This window comes from Onychomys torridus, chromosome 14 (genome assembly GCF_903995425.1).
Source record: "Onychomys torridus chromosome 14, mOncTor1.1, whole genome shotgun sequence".
In the NCBI taxonomy this organism is placed as follows: domain Eukaryota; kingdom Metazoa; phylum Chordata; class Mammalia; order Rodentia; family Cricetidae; genus Onychomys; species Onychomys torridus.
Genome location: NC_050456.1, coordinates 10301603 through 10315446, shown reverse-complemented (window position 1 = coordinate 10315446; position 13844 = coordinate 10301603).

Here is a 13844-nt window from a genome sequence, read left to right as displayed (position 1 = left end):
CAGGGGCAATTGGAGAAGGGCTATTTCCAGACTCTCTTTTTAATATTCCCTACCACCATATCAATACATGCTTTGGGGGTGGGCCAGGGCTGAGGAATGAATCTGGAACTTTGAATATACTGAGCACACACTCCACCACTAAGCTGCATCCCCAGCTGCCCCCCAATATTATTATTTTCACACACACACACACACACACACACACACACACACAGAGAGAGAGAGAGAGAGACAGACAGACAGACAGACAGAGAGGAGGGAAGGGGAAATAGAATATGAATTATAGCATTCACTTGGCTATTTTGAAAAACATTGTAAGTATAACTAACCCCTTTCCCTATATAATTTAAAACTGAAATGCTATGGCTCAGTACTAAAATAAAATACAAATAATAGGAAAAAAATTGAGCTGAGTGTGGAAACACATGCCTAAATTCAGAACTCTGATAGTGGAGTCATCAGGGTCAGGAGTTTAGGTCATCCTTGATCACATAGGGAATTCAAGGTTAGCTTGGGGTGCATAAGACCTTGTCTCAAAAACAGACAAGCAAACAAATAAATAGGAAAACTAAGGATAAAATTTCTATATCCAACATGAATGCTTAGGCATGACTACATAATGAAGCAATCAGATGCTTCTGCCTAAATGGAAATCTTTGCTAGTGTCTCAATGACACATGTAGGCAGCACACTGCCAGAAGGTAAGGCCACATTTTGAAAGAGAGTTCTGCTTGGCTGCAGTACCAGTGAAGACTCCATATTAACTATGTCAGCTTAGCTTTTTCTAAAAAAAAAAAAAAAAAAAAATTAATATACTTATGTATTTATTTATTTATTTGTGTGTGTGTGTGTGTGTGTGTGTGTGTGTGTACATGTGTCACAGTGCTGGTGTGGAGGTCAGAGTGCCTTTGCAAGGTTCCATACACTTCTTTCATTATCTGGGTCCCAAGGATCAAACTGAGGTCATCCGGCTTGGTGGCAAGCACCTTTACCTGCTGAGTTGTCTTGCTAGCTTTTAGCTTGACTTTTTTAATCAAGGAACAGAGTTTTGGAAGACAGACTAAAGGGAAAAGGGGAGGAGCTCACAAGACAATGGACATAGAGAAAGGAAAGGCAGCTAGAGTGACCTTGGTTTTTGACTGTGGCTGATCGGAGCTGGTGTGGGAAGCTGGAGTAGTGTGCTCCGGCTGGTGTGGGTCATCCTGAAACTTTACCAGAGTTTGGAGGTAATTATCCCAGAGAAACATTAGCTCCCCTTGGATTTTATTCCCATTAGTCATTATGAGCAATCTTGTTTTCCTATAAACATTGGCAGGATCACTTTTAGACTGGCCAGGTCCAAATTATCTAAAATTCCAAAGCAATGACAAAAAACGTAATAAGATTTTATAAAGTTGCATTGAAAAGAACTTTAAGGTAATGAATAGATATAAAAATAGGATTCTAAAAATTTACTTTCATGTAATGCTGGGGTTGAAACAATCAGATGCATCATTTAAATCACAGATTTTCTTCCTTCTTAAATTACAAAAATATATTATCTAATAATATTTAGCAGTCAGAGGTTTGCTAATCATCATTGCTGTAAGAGAAGTGATCTATTTAAGTAATATTCTTCAAATAAAACTTCCTCTCCCTCTGTCTCTTCCTCTCTATTTTACCCCAAAGTGTCCCCTTAGGTTTTCAAAGCCATATCCACCAACTCTTCAATTGTCCATTTGGCTAAAGAGCCAACTCCCAGGAATCAGAACCAGAAGAGCATACATTACTTCCACACATTCAGAATCTCATAAATGTCTGAGATGAAGTTGATGGTTGCTAGGCTGCCGCTGAATTCCCTTTCATCCTATGCCATTATATTATAATTTGGGCATGTAGGGTTGTTGACATTTTCCCCCTCTTTTTATTCCTAGGGGAAACACTTCGATAACTGAACTGTGGTGTTTAACGGCACCAGTTCTAAGGCAACGACTCTCAGGTAATTCATGCCATTTCTTTTCATATCGTCAAACAAAAGCATGGATAGGATTCCCAGGCCAGCCATACCACTGACAAAGTTAAAAAGAATGAAAATGACTGAGGCCTGAAAGCTGCTTTCTTTGATCCCAATGTGACTTAACTTCAAGACACCTGGAGGAGAGGGCACCACACTAAATCAATTCAACTGGTAGGCATCTACACCAGGTAAGGCAAGAGTCAACACAGAAGCATTGTAGCACTGTGTTCTTCAGCCTAAGATTATCCTGAAAGCTCCATCTTGCCATGATAACAACTCTGACCATGGGTATCAGGAGTAAGGATCTGAAACCCACAGACTGCAGGTAAATGATAGACTATAGCCCAGAGGCCACATCCAGCCAGACCTGTTCTGTAAATAAGTTACACTGGAACAGAGTCAGGGCTCACCATTCTGTGTTATTTATTAGTGATTTCACCCTATAGTGAATTGAGAAGGTATAACACAGACCATGAGAAAAGCCAAAATACTGCTTGGCCTTTTAGAGTAAGTAATTGCTCACTCTTGTTCTAGAATATTATGTTGGGAAGCCCCATCTAGTCTCAGAAGATGAGAATATGTCCCTCTGAGTTTATGTCTGTCCAATACCTGGAGAAGAAGAACAGCATGGTGGAAAAGATGTGAGAGAGAAGATTCTGCATAAAACAGCCGCCTAACACTCTTCCCAAGCCTTGGGAGGGCATAGAGTAAGCAGCAGCTCAGAAGCTGGTACCAAGGATGAAGGAAATGATGTCAGAGAGAAGAGATGGTGTACTCACATACACATATCACACCATACATGAACACACACACACACACACACACACACACACACACACCCTAAACATATAATAAATTAAGGAGGCAGGAGAGATGGACCCGAGGAGTTTGGTTCCCAGCACCCATGCATGACCGGCAACTTACAACCTCCTGTAACTCCAGTTCCAGGTGCATCTGATGCATCTGGTCTCTAGGGGTACCCCCACACAAATATGCATACCTATTGTCTTAGTTACTGTTCTATTGTTGTGAAGAGACACTATGACCAAGACAATTCTTACAAAAGAAAGCATTTAACTGGGGGGCTTGCTCATAGTTTCAGACAGTCCATTATCATCACGGCAGGAGACAGACATGGCTCCGGAGCAGTAGCTGTGAGCTTTACATCCTGATCTATAAGCAGCAGGCAAGAAAACAGGCTCTGGGCCTGGCATGGGCTTTTGAAACCTCAAAGCCCACTCCCAGTGCCATACCTCCTCCAGCAGGGCCACACCTCCTCCAGCAGGGCCACACTTCCTAATCCTTCCAGAGTAGTAGTTCTCAACCTTCCTAATGTTTGCGACCCTTTAATACAGCTCCTTATGTTGTAGTGACCCCCAACTATAAAAGTATTTTTCGTTGCTTCTTGATAACTGTACTTTTGCTACTGTTATGAATCTTAATGTAAACGTGTTTTCTGATGGTCTTAGGCGACCCCTCTGAAAGGCTGTTCCACCCCCCAAAGGGATCGTGACTCACAGGTTGAGAACCACTGTTTCAAACAGTTCACCAACTGGGGACTAGACATTCTACTATGTAAGCCTATTGGGGCCAGTCTCAAATGGCCAAACCAACACACACACACACACACACACACACACACCACACACACCACACACACCCCACACACAGATCTACACACAAATAATGACATAAATCTTTAAAATTAATACATTTTTAAAATTTTTAAGGAATAAACTATGACTAGGGATGATTTAAAAAGCTTTAAGAATCAAAGATAAATTCAAGAAACTTCTTTTTCTATTGTGTCAATTGATTCCTATACATTGGGAATATAGAAAATATTTGAAGAAAACTCTTTTTTTAAACATAATTTCTTTATTGATTCTTGGGGAATTTCACATCATGCGCTCTAATTCCACTCACCTTCCAGCCCTCCCCCATACCCTCCCCTCACGCCTGCAGCACCCCCCCCAACTCAAAGAAATTTTTTTTAAAGTCAAACCAAAACAAAATAAAGCAAACAAACAAAAATAAGAACAAAATAAAACCCAAAAAATTCCTCCATCTTTCCTGCCTCTCCAACACCTCTTCATTCATCCTGGTGGCAATGGGAATGGTGCGTCACACAGTACACCCCTTTGTCCAACCGGCTTTACTAGGTTCGTTGCAATGAGTCATTGGTTTGGTTCAAGACCTCTGGTTTCTGGTACACCATCCTCACTAGATCCTCCTCTGGGATATCCCGAGGCTGCCCTGAGTCATGAAGACAGGCTACTGGGGCCCTGCCTACCTCAGGCAATGGGGCAGAGCCAGTTCCACTACAGCCATGCCATCAGGGTCAATTCTCCCTTGCTTGTGGTGAGGGGTGGGGCCCTCTCTCCTGAGGGTCCAGCTCTCTTGTACAGTGTCCAGTGAGAGGAAGGGCCATCTTTTCCAGGGCCAGCGAAGGGTGGGGCCGGCTCAGCATGGCCCTGTGATTTCATTATGCATGGTTCCCATGGCCCCCTGAGGTGACACGGGACCCAGACATCAGCACAGACCCAAGCTGCAGCTGGACCACAGACCCAGACATGGCCCTTGGCAGCAGCTGGGTCTGGATTTCACCATTGCTCCAGGTGGCGGTGAAGAACACTCAGATTGGCATGGTCCCAGCCACAATGTGGTCCTCAGATACAAACATGGCCCTAAACCTCGTGCATCCCACTCAGATCTGTATGGTCCTGGCTGTAGCATGGCCCTCGGACACCAACACGGACTCAGGTGGCTGACCTGACCCTGGGCATCCACATGGCCCTCGATGGCAATGGGAACCATGGAAATCAACCCAGATCCTAGCTGCTATAGGGCCACAGACCCAGACATGATCCTTGGCAGCAGCCCGATGGCCCTGAGTGGTAGCACAGGCCACCCAGATATGTACAGCCCCAGCTGCAGCATGGCCTCCAGATTCCAACAAGGCCACACAGGTTGTGGCCCAGACCTCAGGCCTCAGCGTGGGCCCTGGTTGCTACTTGGGCCACTGACTTCAACATAGACCCTGACTGTGGTAGGACCACGGACGCAGACCTGGTCCTCAGCAGCAGCCTGGGTCTGGATGATGAAGGAAAACTCTTTTATGAATTTATTAAAGTTCAGGAAGCAAGACATTGATCCCATGTTTGGTTGATGTCCCTGGGAGGCTTTCTCTTTTTTGAGGGGAGGGGGAGGCAAGTTGGATTTGTGGGAGAGGGGAGCGGGGAAACAGCGGTCAAGATGTAATATATGAGAAAAAAATTTTTTTAAAAAAGTCACCTTCCTTGAGAAAGAGCTTCATGTCTGCATTTTCCACATGCATAAACACTCATTCGCTCACACTCCTCCTATCATGCAGAGCTTCCGTTCTGGGAATAATGATACTTTTTTGGATGCAGATCCTGGAGTCAGACCATTTTTATCTAGTAGTCAGCAGTAATGTCTTTCAAGTGAGATTAAATGCAGCACTTGAACACAGGTGAAGAGAATATTTTTACTATTCCCTGGCTGCTAAGGGCATATTTCTACCTTACAGACTCAGGATAGAACCTTGTTAAAAAAGGAGGGGGGGAGGCAACTCCAAAATGTCTAAAAATTCTGAGAATATGGCATTAGAAATACTTTGATTGGCTAAATTTAAAAATCTGAAATTATGAGAAGACATAAATGGCGAACAAATTAACAAATAAGGTCTGTGAGTGGTGGAGTGGTCACCAGGATCCTTGAAAATGAAAAGCCAGTCAAGTGAGCCTGGCTTCCTTCCTTGCCGCACTCATGAAGGAGAAGCAATAAGTGCAATCTATCCAGACTTCAGGACACATCTGCTAGCATTTTTCATGACATTTCTTCTCCGTGGGTGGGAACACCCAGCCTGGATCATGGCGCTGTCAAGTGGCTGAGAGGTGGCAATCAAAGAGCAGCTATCAGTGACTTCTGGTCATCCTGGGGACATTCATCAAGTGGTGTCCATCCAGAAGGGCTGGTTATGGACCGGAGTTCTCCAAAGGGTGATGGAAGTGAGAGCAAGTTCAATGAATTTGCTGATAACACCAATCTGAGCAGCTGCGTACACCTGGCATGGCAGGAGTGGCTTTCAATGACCTTGACTAAGCTGGGCGGGTAGTGAGAGACATTCTCGGAGCCAGGATGCCCCGCCAAGACACAGTGGGCAGACTTTATAGGAAGGGAGGCTTAGGTATGTTGCAGCCAAATTCAGCAGTGTTTTATCTTCAACATTTTCTGAAGCACTATAATTAATTAACAGCCCTCCATGATGCCAAGTGGTTTGCAGCTACTTTATTATACTAGTTTATGGATTTGCTAAATGGAGACTCAAAGATCTGTCTCACAACATTCTGAAATTCAAATAACCTTGGAAAGTATTTGATAGATACAAGTGTTGAGCATCTGAAGCCCCCTCCTCTCTGTTTGCCCGCCCTTGTGGACTGAGAAACGAAAGTCCTGATAATGATGCAGAAATTCAAACGGAAGGAAAAAACAAAAATTCTCTAGAAAGGGAAAATATTGGCCGTAAGCCTTCAAACCCCTTCTGATGAATCACACATTAGTTCTTAATTAATATTTCAGCCATCAATTAGGAGGCTGCTGAAAGGATGCTTCCAAATTACACCAGTGGCTATAATTTTAAGAAATCCACCTTCAGCAATTATAGAAGGCAGAGAATGCCTTCTGCTTTCATTTGTTGATCCTACAGAGGATGAACCTCCTGTGGTGGCTGCTCAGTAGCTGCCGGTCTTATTTGCCTTGTGAGTTTTCAGAAGCAATGAATGTAATTCCTTACACTTCAGGGTAAGTGTTCCGGATCCCTTTGTGGGTAAGGCATTCCTCTGGGAACTATGGAGTGAGCAGCCGGGCACAACACCTGGAACACAGACTGGCTCTGAAATCCCCCTCTGAGTCTAGACTGGGCAAGTCAGGAGAGGTCCTAAGTTGGATCCTCTTGGTAACCGAAGCTGACAGATCCTGAAACTTGGGGCAGTGGGCTGTCTGGCTGAGTAATGAGAAGTCCAGCTGGTGTCCTTGCACAATCTCTTTCAAAAGTCGATGAAAGTATGTCCTGAAAGGCAGATTCCCTGGTGAACAAAGATGAGGTGGAAATGTTTCTTCTCCAAATTCCTTAAATCCAACTGCAGTAAACAAAGACCCAGAGTGTGGAATACCTCTTCCCTCACTCACACTCAGCCCATTGCTTTGTTTGTGTTGTTGTTGATAGTAATTGGTGCTGGTTACAGAGACTGAACACACAGAGAGAGGGGTGGAGGTCCACGTCCAGCTTTTCAAGGTACAGGTTGTGTGACCACGTAGTTGCCAGTGCCTGCTGATGACATAAGATGTAATCCACAAGACCCCAAGCTGCACATGTACAGGATTTTAACAGTTGTTGTTTTATTATTTTTTATTTTTGAGACTGGTCTCACTGGAATTCACTGTCTAGGTCAGGCTGGTCTCAAACTCACAGAGATCTGCCCGCCTCTGCCTCTAAGGGCTCACCGTATGATGCCTGGCCACAGCTCATTGTGACTTGGATAATAAGTGACTTGGATAGGGGTTTACCTAGTGTCTTCGTTAGGACTTCTAACGCTGTGAAGAGACACCATGACTCTGGCAGCTCTTATAAAGGAAACCATTTAACTGAGGTGGTGGCTGACAGTTTCAGAGGTTCAGTCTATTGTCATCAAGGCAAGGAGCATGGCGGTGTGCAGGCAGACATAGTGCTGGTTGCATCTTGATAAGAAGGCCACAGGAAGAGGACTGACACTGGGCATAGCTTGAATATAGGAGACTGTAGCTAGAGTTTTCCTGCCTGGCCCACAGTCAGGACAAATCTCTCTCACCCGCCAGGCCCATAGATGCTCAGACCCAACCAAGTAAACACACAGAAACTTACATTGTTTACAAACTGTATGGCCGTGGCAGGCTTCTTGTTATCTACTTCTTCTATCTTAAATTAACCCATTTCTGTTAGTCTATACTTTGCCACATGGCTTGTGGCTTACCAGTACCTTATGTCTTTTCTGTCATGGCAGTGGCTGGCAGCGTCTCCTCCCGCAGCTTCCCACTTCCCAGAATTCTCTTCTCTCTTGTCCTGCCTATACTTCCTGCATGGCCACTTGGCCAAACAGCATTTTATTTATATAGAGCGATATCCACAGCAGGAGACCTGAAAGCCCATGCCCACAGTGACACACTTCCTCCAACAAGGTCACACCTCCTAACAGTGCCATTCCCTTTGGGGGCCATTTTCTTTCTAACCATCATACCTCGCATGCAAGAGGCCTTGAGTTTGATTCACAGCATTACCCAAACAGAATAAAAGAAGACAGGAAAGAAACAGACTACACACACACACACACACACACACACACACACACACACACACCCCTTCAGAATAGACTAAAGGAGCCTATGGAAGCTTGAAATAAATTATATAATATAAAGCTTCTGCTCAAAATGCTATTTTATTTCCATCTAGTCCAGATGAAAATCTTGTCCTTGCCCTGACCCTCAAGGCCCTCTGTGGTCTAGCCTGTGAGCTTCTCTGGCCCTACACACCTACGCTCTGCTCTCTTACTTTCCCCTAACCTCCAACAATTACCCTCAGAGACCCCATCCTCATGACAGTCACTTCACAGTAAGTCTCCCCACAAGTGACACTGTAAGCACTGTGTATGAAATTGCATAAACCCACCTCATCTTATCATTCTGCATCCAAAGAAAGGCGATCGCTTTGAGTCAACTCGGCACAAGTTACCCTTTGATTAGGATATTTTGGGGGACGGTGATCTATTTTATTTGCTGCTTTATCCTCAGTGGTTTGTACAAAAGAATTTAAAAAAATTTTTTTTTAAAAAAATAATAATGGGAGTTCAGCAGAAAGTAGTATTGGGAACTTGCCAGAAACAGGGTAGCTTATTTTATTTTATTTCAGGGTCCTGTGTCTCCCACACTGGTCTTGAATTCATTATGTAGCTATAGCCAAGGATGACCTTGAAGTGATCTCTCCAACCCACCAAGTGCTAAGAATACAGACCAGGGCTGCACAACTGTGCCTGATTTACTCAGTGCTGGAGTTCCAGCACAGACCTCCCTTCAGACGAGGTAAGCACTCTCCCAATTAGTCACATCCTCATCCTTCAAAAAATAGGTGTTGCTTGAGAACTCTCCATTGCATGTGCTAAAGGCTGCAAACTTTGCTTCAGTAGATTGAGCTGCAATTAGAATTACTTGAAGTACTTTAAAAATCAGCCTACAGAGGGCTGGAGAGATTGTTCAGCATTGAAGAACTCTGGCTGCTCTTCCAGAGAACCCAGAGCACCCACATAGAGGCTCATAACTGTCTGTAATTCTAATTTGGGGGAATCTGACACCCTCTTCTGGCCTCTACAGCACCTGGCATGTACATGGTGCAGACATGCATGAGAATATTCCAGAAAAATATATGACATTAAATGGGAATTATTGGTGAATAGTCCTACCCAACCCCTGAACCTAGGCATCTTATGCACATTAGCACATTATCTATTACTGTGCCACATCCCCAGGTTCTTCACCATGAGTTTTGGCTGTTGTGGTTTGAATAGGAATGACCTCCATAGACTCATAGATTTCAATGGTTGGTCACCAGGGAGTGGCATTATTAGGAAGTTGGCCTTGTTGGAGGAAGTGTGTCACTGGGAGTGTTCAGAAAATGAAGACATACCCAGTGTCTCCTTTCTGCCTGGTACCTCAGAACAGGAAATAGAATTCTTAGCTACTCTCCAGCACCATGTCTACCTGAATGCCGCCATGCTTCCCACCATGTTGACAATGGACTAAACCTCTGATCTGTAAGCAAACCTAGTGAAATGTTTTCTTTTATAAGAGTTGCCATGATCATGGTGTCCCTTCCCAGCAATGGAAACCCTAAGACAGCTGTTATTTCTAGAATATAAAAATAGCTGCAGTGATTTATTAGTTTAGAGGAAGTATATACCAAGTATATAACCAAGAGGAAGTATATATATGGAGATTTACTTTATGAAATGGATTGTCATGGTTATAGAGGCTATAGAGACCCACAGAGGTTTCCTAGTGAGAACTCACTCAGGGTCCGAGCTTGCTTTACCCAGCAGGGCTGTGTAAGGAAATGATTTGGTCATGGGCATGATTACCAGGTGTTTGGAAGGGTCTACACTTGGCTGTGCAGTGTGCCTTGATCTAGCAAGGGGGAGGTCTTTTGCCTGCCCCTTGGCATTGTTATAAAAAGCCCTTTTGAAGAGGCAGAAGAGGCTGTTGGGTGTTGACCCAGGCCCTCCTGAAGCTATCCTGTGTTTCTGTCTGTCTCCTCTCTGTTATCTTTCTATCTAAAAGTTTCTTATTCCTCTCTCCCCATAGGAACCCTTTAAATAGTGGAAGCTGGCCTCCCACAAGAGGCACGATGGTACAGTGTAGTTTGATGGGCTATGGGGTTCAAGGAAGAGGTATAGTCTATTTTCCTAAGATCTTCAACTGATTAGATAAGATTCTCCCACATCATGTATAGTAGCCAAGCTACTCAAAGTTCACTAATTTAAATCTCCTGCAAAATGCATCTTTACAGAAATAACAAGAACAGTGTTTGACCAAATGTCTGGTCACTAAGGCTCAGACAAGTTGACACATAAAATTAGCTGTCACATGAAGCCCCCCCCCTCTCTCCATATATATATAAATTTTCCTGTGTTATTTCTTTATTTACTTTAGGAGCCCTGAGATGAGAGGTTGCAGGAAAGGTGGTGACTGATAAATGAGTGACTTGTTTTATATAATAAGGCCATAGGGACATGATGAATGACAGTCAAAATTACTCTGACCATTAAAGGATTTTGTTCTGTTGGAGAAACAATGCTGAATACCTCAGCCAGTTAAGTAAAATAATTTGTATCTATTTGCATGCTTTAAAATATTGTCCTGATTACGAAAGGTCTTGTAACACGAACACTTCTCTCTCTCTCTTTCATATTTATTTATTTTTGTTTTATATGTATGGGTGTTTTACCTGCATGTATTTATGTGCACTATTTGTGTGTCTAGTGCTGTTGGAGGCCAGGAGAGGGCACTGGATTCACTGGAACTGGGGTGACAAATGGTTAAGAAAGAACTACCACGTGGGTGCTCTGAACCAAACCCAGGTTTTCTGCAAGTACTCTTAACCTCTCAGACATCTCTCCTATTATCAACATTTCTGATGGAGGAGATCTAAAAAATATGGGCTCTGATTGGTAAGCACAAAGAACATCAATGCTGTACATGGCTTTTCTGAACTTAGAGAAATGTATGAAACTATAAGCATTAGGCAATATCTCAAGGCTCATAAAAAGGTCCACAAAGAGGCTTGCAATCCCAGAACTGGTCAAGACAAGCTATGTAGAACTGGAAATTACTATAAAATAATGTTAATTCTTACAGCAAGAAGTACACAATATATATGGGGTGTGTGCTTGTGTGTATGTGTCTGGTGAGCAGAAATTGATATGTATGGTATGTATACATTGTAAGCATTTGCTTTCTATCTTATCAAAAGCACCAAGCTCTGTGCTGTATAGTATTTTGTAGGTCATTGTTAATCCCACTGGCCGAGAATAAGACTATTACCACAATTTAAAGCCAAATTTGAAGCAAGCTTTTATTAAATACTGACCAGGTGGGTGGTCTCTGGCCAAGTCCATCTCCAGGTTTCCAGAAAATGGCCCCAGGCATGATTTACAGCTTGAGTATTTCCCATCAGATCCAATCAGGGACAAGTAAACATCCTGACATGCCTCCAGCCTACATCCAATCAGAGCAAGTGTAACATCCTGATGTATTTCTTGCCTGTGAACCTCCCGCCCACATGTAATCAAGCACATCCAGTGCAGTTGGGGTCAAACAAACTTGTTGAGGGGAGTGCAAACATGTGGCTTATTATGTCCCATAAACAATAGCCTCCAGCATTTTAGGAACTATCTGTCCTCAGGCAAGAGGCTTACAGATCAGAGGCAGTTTTGTTTCATGGATCTCTAAGGCATAGTAATTAAATCTTAAAATGTAACTTTGGCTCTCACATCATATCTAAAAGACGTTGCATTGTGGGATAAGACGTATCACCATTTAATGTGTCAGCATAGATTTGGAAGTCCATAAAGGCCTGATAATAAATGTTACAACTAGTATACCTAATGCCACGACCTGCATTTTCCCAGCACTTGGGACCATGTTCAACAAAGCTTCTCTTTTATCAAGGAATAAAAAGAGTAACCTTTTAATCGATTTGATACTGAATATTCTCTTTCTAGCATCGCTTCAGAAAGAATTATCAAAATAGAAGGTTAGGAAAACACCAGCAAGAACAAAGTTAGCCCATCAGAACAACACTTGCAGCTCTAATCTTACATTTCTGCTTTTTCCTCAGATCCCTGATGCATTATAATTCACATGTGAACTGAGGTCATCCTGCCCTTTCAGACTAAAATAAAGCTGGAATCCGTCCCCGTCATCTCTCCTGTGGGAAGCATAATGCTCTATGCTTTCACAGAATTCTTAGAGCTCACGTTCCTGTGGACAAATGTGTTCAAGGTTCCTGCTTCTAACAGCCTCCTGATTCATTTCGTCTGACCCTCTGTAATAGCCAGAACAGAACCAACTGGATGGATGGATGGATGGATGGATGGATGGATGGATGGGCAGACAGACAGACAAATGAGAGGGCACTGACTCACAGTTGTGGAGATTGAAAAGCTCCCTCCTATACCACATGCAAGCTGTAGTACTTGGGATACCATTAAGAGCGGCTTAGGTCAAATCTGGTCGCCTTAGAAACAGGTCCTGAGGCAGCACCATCTGAGGAAAAAGGCCTGAGAGCCCAGATCTCTGCATTTCCTGTGTATCTCAGGCAATGACTGTGCCTGCTCCCATGGGGCCAGCACTGGGGATCTCCTTACTCAGTCCACTCATTCAAGTGTTAATCCCTCCCAGAAACACCCTGGGAGACGTACCTAGAATGCCTGCTTCCCCTGCTAATGTGGGTGTCTCTTAGTCCAGTCAAAGTGACACCTGAAATGAACCACCACAACTCAGATTCTCCCTTCCGTTCTCTGCTTTGCTGAGCACTGCCCCAGATGTTAACTGTCGTCTCTTTCATTTTTGAGAAAATACACAGATAAGGAATTGGGGTGTGTAGTAGATTTCTATTGAAGACCAAAGGAAGCAGAATGGTTAGAGCATAGCAAATGGACAACTTCTAAACACATGTATGAGTGTAGCGCCGTGTGTGTGTGTGTGTGTGTGTGTGTGTGTGTGTGTGTGTGTGTGTGTGTGTGTGGATCTGGCTCTGGTCACTTGTCCTGGCTTCATTTCCCTTGGTATCCTCCACCTGTGCCTTCCCTCCCCTTCTCCACCTCATTGCCACATTTCTGTTATTTCTCTTCGAGATGGTCCAGTCTCATTGCAGGTAACACCCTCAGGGCCCCATCTTCACTCAAAAAAGGATCTGTCAAAGTGTGTCTAAGTCAGTGGTAAGGCTGCAGCTTTTAAAATAGATTTCTTACCTGGTACCTGAAAAGGTGACATTGGGAGTCCTGATTCCTACTCACTCTGTGCTTCTGTCACCCTCTTCTCAATGCAGATCTTCATGGGCCAAACTACGGAAAAAAAACTACCCAAACTTCCCACAGTACTTTGTAATTTCATCTTTTTCTGGACTCTCCGAGCATTTTCTTCTAAAGAGTGAACGTCTTCTTTAAAATCCTGCCATGAAATTCTTATCCCTCCAGGAGATTGCTGTGTAAACTTTGTGTAATAAGAAGCAATTAAAATG